A 5,954-nucleotide genomic window follows, 5' to 3' on the forward strand; every position below is an offset into this window, starting at 1 on the left:
TTTGACAAACAAATTTAATATATCCTTTATAAATACAAAGAAATTGCATATTTTATGTTTTATAGTTTGTCACTATCTAAATAAAAATTTCACTATCTTTTATGGATTTGTTATGATATATTAATAAGAAGTTAAATTTCTTTTTGATAACCTATGGAAAGCTAAAACATAAATATATCTAAACTTATTTTCATTCAGAACTATTTATATTTATCTTTAGATTTAATACTCTAACTTAAATTTGACTCAAAATAGTGTTTTCGAATTTAGAATGTAATACTATTAAACATTATATGAAGACGAAGAAACAACAAGGTCGCACAAATAGAGTTAAGAAATGAGACCATGTGTAGAAATACTAAAGTAATTGTTTTACCACTTTTATTTCGGTTGTTTCATTGTTATTGTTTTTTCATATATTTATAGTCATGTGGCAAAAGAAAAACAGCTAATGTTTCCGTTAAGAAACGTGAAGATGACATATTGGTGGTGCTGCTGGGACGCAATTGAGGTAATTGCTATGATTTTCTCTATATATTATCCATAATTTATGTATTATGCAAATATAAATTAACACTCTTCGGTATCTCTTGACACCCAATAAAAGTGGTATGACAATATACGTTGAGTTAATATCTTTTTAACCCAAAGTGTATTGTCAATACACGTTCAAAATATATGTTGAAATTATAAAAAAAAATAAGATTGTTTCCCGTACGTAGTACGGGATCAACACACTAGTATTAACATATATTGGATGTTTTACACCATATTATATGATTTTTGGTGTATCTGACAAACTTTTTTCCTTATAAATAATATTGATATTATAATAACTTTTTAATATATGATTTATATTTAACTGTTATTTTTGGGAAAAATTTTTTGTCATCTATACAAGTATAGTCCAATATAGTGATAAACTTCTCAAATATAAGAATTGTAGTAACATCACCACGTTTATGATTTGCCATCCCTCATGTACGATATAAATGGGTGGAAATTACATAATTGCCTTTAATTGTTTTTAATACTAATTGATAGGGTCAATTTGTAATTTCCTAAAACTAAATTTGATTTGAAAATCAAACAACCTGACCCAACTCAAAGTCTATTAACCCAACCTGTTTCAACAATAGTATCATAACACGGTCAATTCATACATCAACAGATGACCGCGGTCCTGATCAGTACATACACTCCATACCTGTGCTAAAACATACATCAATTCACACTTTTTTAAATTTCAGATATAAACCCACACTTTTAGGTTAATTCATATATTGACAGTCTTGTCGTTAGTCAAATTATAACGATGTCTTATGTGGACTTAACGGGTGATTATGTGGATTAATCGGTTTATTACGTAGATTATTATACGTAGAGAGAGAGAGATAGATTATAAGTCACAACAGAGAAACATCTAAAACAACAAAAAACAACATAGTCATGACTAAGCCGACTTGAGAACACACCGCAAGCACACCTAAAATACCAAAAACCAACGTCGTATCTAGGCTGCTTCGTTCGTCATAATACAGTACACAAAGAAGCCGAGAATAATAAACAAGAGAACCTGAAAAAAGAGACAAAAGAGGCAGTGTTACAAGTCTATTGATGAGTGAAATTGAACTAAGAGAGCAAACCTGAAGTTTGTTGGATGTTTGTGTTGGTTGACTTGGTCCCGGTGCTTCACCATTGTCAATTGACATTGTCTCTCCTGTGAGGACTGTTTCTTGATATGGACTTTTAAAGGGTCCAAGGTTCAAATCAATGTAGTATTTTAGATGTCAATGCAAAGAGAATACATGTTCAAACTTAATCTAAGTGCATTCAGTGTAATGAAGTGATTTGATTAAACTAACAAGATTCTAACACAATTAACTAGCAACTTTCAAGCAAATGGATAAAGGAGGAATCATGGGTATATGAATTTGATTTCAGATGACTAAGATTTAATCTAAAATGACAAGATTTCAATCAACACATTTCCCTAAGTCTAGATAACAATTCTAAACAAGTTATTTGTCAAGACAAATGCTCATTTACTCTCATTGATCAAACATCAAATGCCTTTGGTTTGTGTCAATCAAGCAATTATTAAGAACATATCATTCAACTTTCTAAACTCCCCTAACATCAAATGCCTTTGGTAGGGTAAGCTAAGAGCATGTTGAGTTGGCTCAGACATTTCATCGAACACCTTCCGGGCAATGAAATGTCTAGATCTCTAATCCTAATAATCCTAACCCATGAATACAAAAAGAGTCTACTCACCAATCTTCATGATTAACCTTAAACCCATAATAGATTCAAGAGAAATCATGTTAAAAAGATGAGAAACACTCAAATTACTCAAAAAAGAAAGATTAGATTAATAAAGATTCAAACTTTCTCCAAAGTCTCAATGTATTTTGAGAGAAAACATGATATCCCCCAACTTTGGTTCTAAAAAGTACTTATATGGCTTCTAAAACCCTAGTGGGCTCAGTCAACAAATCTGAGAAAGCCTATTAAAACATAGAAATTCGACTAAGTGGGAAATGCCGAGCGGGTACGTGACGTCGCTCCACAAGGTCGCTCCATGTCACAGCGGCTACTTGACCCCGCTGCGCTCGCCCGTTCCAGATCATGATCGTATCACGATGAAATGCCGAGCGGGTCAATGATGTCGCAATGGACACCCGCCTTGGTTTCACAGCGGGTACGTGACCTCGCTGCGCCCGCCCGCTCCAGCCGACTGCTCCATACTTCAAAGGATGCGAGCGGGTGCCGCAACTCGCTCTTGTAGGTCGCTCTGGCGTTTGCACCATTTCTCCAAAAATGCCGAGCGGGTCAATGATGTCACAATGGACACCCGCCTTGGTTTCACAGCGGGTACGTGACCTCGCTGCGCCCGCCCGCTCCAGCCGACTGCTCCATACTTCAAAGGATGCGAGCGGGTGCCGCAACTCGCTCTTGTAGGTCGCTCTGGCGTTTGCACCATTTCTCCAAAAATGCCGAGCGGGTACGCCATGTAGCTGCGAGAGGTCGCTCTAGGTTAGAGCGGGTTGCTCACCTCGCTCCAGTAGGTCGCTTCAGCTCCTCTACTCGCCCAATGATCATTTTCTACTTCTTTTTGAACCATAATACCTCCAAGTACCTCCAAAATCTCCAAAGGACACTTCAACACCTAATAAAGACTTATGTATGCAAATGGAACCTAAAGATGCCTAAATACTAATCTAAATGATTCAAAATGTGCAAGAATGAATGACTAAAATAATAAAAATATGCAAGATATCAACTCCCTCACACTAGTCCTTTACTTGTCCACATGTAAACTTTCAAGAACTAATAGGAAAAGAGGTTTGAAGGTGGGAGCTCATAGCCAAAAGAACACTTTCTAGCCTTCAACTTAACACCCTAAGGAAAACATAGCAAATAGCATGAGCAACTCTCTTAATGCACTCTAGCTTCTCAAAGTCTATCAAGACTCTTTTATCTCTACACAAGTTGTAATGCCATTCAACCAACAAGCTCCTTGGCCAACCCTCACATTCATTCAAACACGCACACACACAAGGTGAATTCTTGCAAATGGACAATTGATCTCAATCATTTGGTTTGGTGAGAGAAGATGGTCTAATGTGAAGAAAAATGGGTTTCAAATGCCTTTTTTTTTATAGTGACTCACACTCAAGAATATGAGCAAGATCATTATGCAAAATTTATCTAAGAAAATGAGCAATTCATTCATACAATGCCTTGTTCTCATCATTCTACCCTTTTCCTAGATGATTTCAAGGTCTACCCCTTCTTTTTCATCATTCCCAAACCCAAAATACACTCAATTTCATCTGTCACCCAACACTGTTTTCTCTCTTTTGATTTAAACCAACTAGGGACATTTTACTTTGAATTTAAAATTTTAGATCTTGTTTGGCTCATCTCTTTTCTTTTCTTTTCCCCACTCATTTATTGTTTTTTTTTTATTCTCTCTTTCCATTTTTTTTTTATTTGGGAGGGGTTCTATTTATACTTTAAAGCTTCTCTTTTCTAACTTTTTTTGTCCCTAGGGGTTTCTTTTCTTTAAACAACATTTTTGGTCCATTTCTTTCACTCAATCTCTCTCATTCCCAAGATCAAAAGAATTTAAACTCACAAACCCAACAACCATCCTAGAGGTTAGCCTAAATGAGGTCCTAATGCTAGCCAAAGATGATAACTGTGGGAACCGAAATTTGCACTGTCGATTTCCGTTTAAATTAGGAAAGTTAGGAAAACCCTAATTTCCCAGAGGTCCCGGATATCTGCAAAACCACACGCCAAACAATCAGAACACGAAATAAAGACGAGAAAAATAAGAAATCGAAAAAAGAGCAAAATAGATCTTATTCCGAATCCGCGTTTGAGCGTTAGAACAAGGTAAGAGTCTGAGCTACGAGAGCTGTCGGCGAGATTTCTAGTTCTAAAACCCTAAGACTACAAGACCTAATTGAGTCGCAGCTCGAATAACAAAAACGGAAAGTTGCCTAAAATTTCTTTAAATGCTAAGTTTGCTCTGAAAAAGTTCTCTCTTTGTGCCTCTCGCCTAGGACTCCTTATATACTCCCTCCAAGGTCTGTTTGAGCTTTTCCCTTCCTGCCCTTAAGCCGTCGTAACTCGAAAATGGAGATATTCCATTTTTCCGATTTTCATGATTATCCGCGGAAACTTAACATTTATCTGCGGCAATTTGACATATATCCTTTCTTGCGGACTAAGTATAAACCGCCATAGTATCTATGGGCTTTTCCTTAAAAAATCGTAAGTGGGTTTCTAATCGCGTTTTAGACCTATTTGGGCCGTCTTTCGATTCGAAACGTTTATCGCGATTTTTATCGATAAGAATGAGCTTTCCGCGATTTTTATCGTAAAGTTTAAATGATAAACCCAATAGATGGGAGTGAGAAATGATATGACTGCGGTACATGGGAGCTAGCATTTTGGAACATACGGGAATGCACAGATTTGGGTCGTACCCGTTGATCGATGTCCGAGACAGTTCCGTAGCGACCGGGTCCGCGATGGATCGGTCGCTACGTAGCAACCAAAAGAATGGCTTGGCCGGTCGCTACGTAGCGACCGACTCGATAGCGGATCGGTTGCTACATAACGACCGACTCGATTGCGGATCGGTCGCTACGTAGCGACCGACCGAAAGGCTTGGTCGGTCGCTACAGTAGCGACCGAATCGTTTCGGATCGGCCGCTACGTAGCGACCGACCGAGAGGCTTGGTCGGTCGCTACGTTGTGACCGACTCGTTGCGGATCGGTCGCTATGTAGCGACCGGCTTGTTCGCGGGTCGGTCGTTATGTGGCGACCTTGTTTGCATCTTTTTCCGTCGTTTCATGAACGTGTTCTTTAGTTTCAATGAATGAACCAAGATTAACGCAATATTTTACCGCAAGAATTTTCGTAAAAGTAATCTTTACGAAAAATACTTTTCGTAAAAATGTTCATGTTACTTTTTACGGATATTTGGATGTCAACTTCGTCGTGTCCGTTTTTGACCCCAACAGTTAGCCCTCCAGCCGTTAGAATCGTGGATTGCGACGAGATTCTAGCGTGCGGTTTCGGCCAGTTAGGCAAGATAGGCGTGTTGGACGAAGTTTATATCCGAATATTCGTAGACAAATAGTAACTTTTCATGCCTATAAGAAGGAGGGTAACTTCTCCCATAATTTTTCACTTACTTATTGTTGGGGTCGAAAACGGTTGCGACGAAGTTAACGTCCAAATCCCCGAAGAAGAAAACGAAAAACCTTCTTTGACAAATACTTTTTCGAAATAGATTCTTTCTTACGAAAAGCTTTGCGGAGGAAACACGAGTCATCGGACAAGAGCTCGAAAAGGGTCGCTACGCAGCGACCGAACGGGTGTTACGCTCGGTCGCTACGTAGCAACCGAGCTCGAGCCAAAGCTCGGTCGC

This window comes from Brassica oleracea, chromosome C3 (genome assembly GCF_000695525.1).
Source record: "Brassica oleracea var. oleracea cultivar TO1000 chromosome C3, BOL, whole genome shotgun sequence".
NCBI classification, from domain to species: Eukaryota; Viridiplantae; Streptophyta; class Magnoliopsida; order Brassicales; family Brassicaceae; genus Brassica; species Brassica oleracea.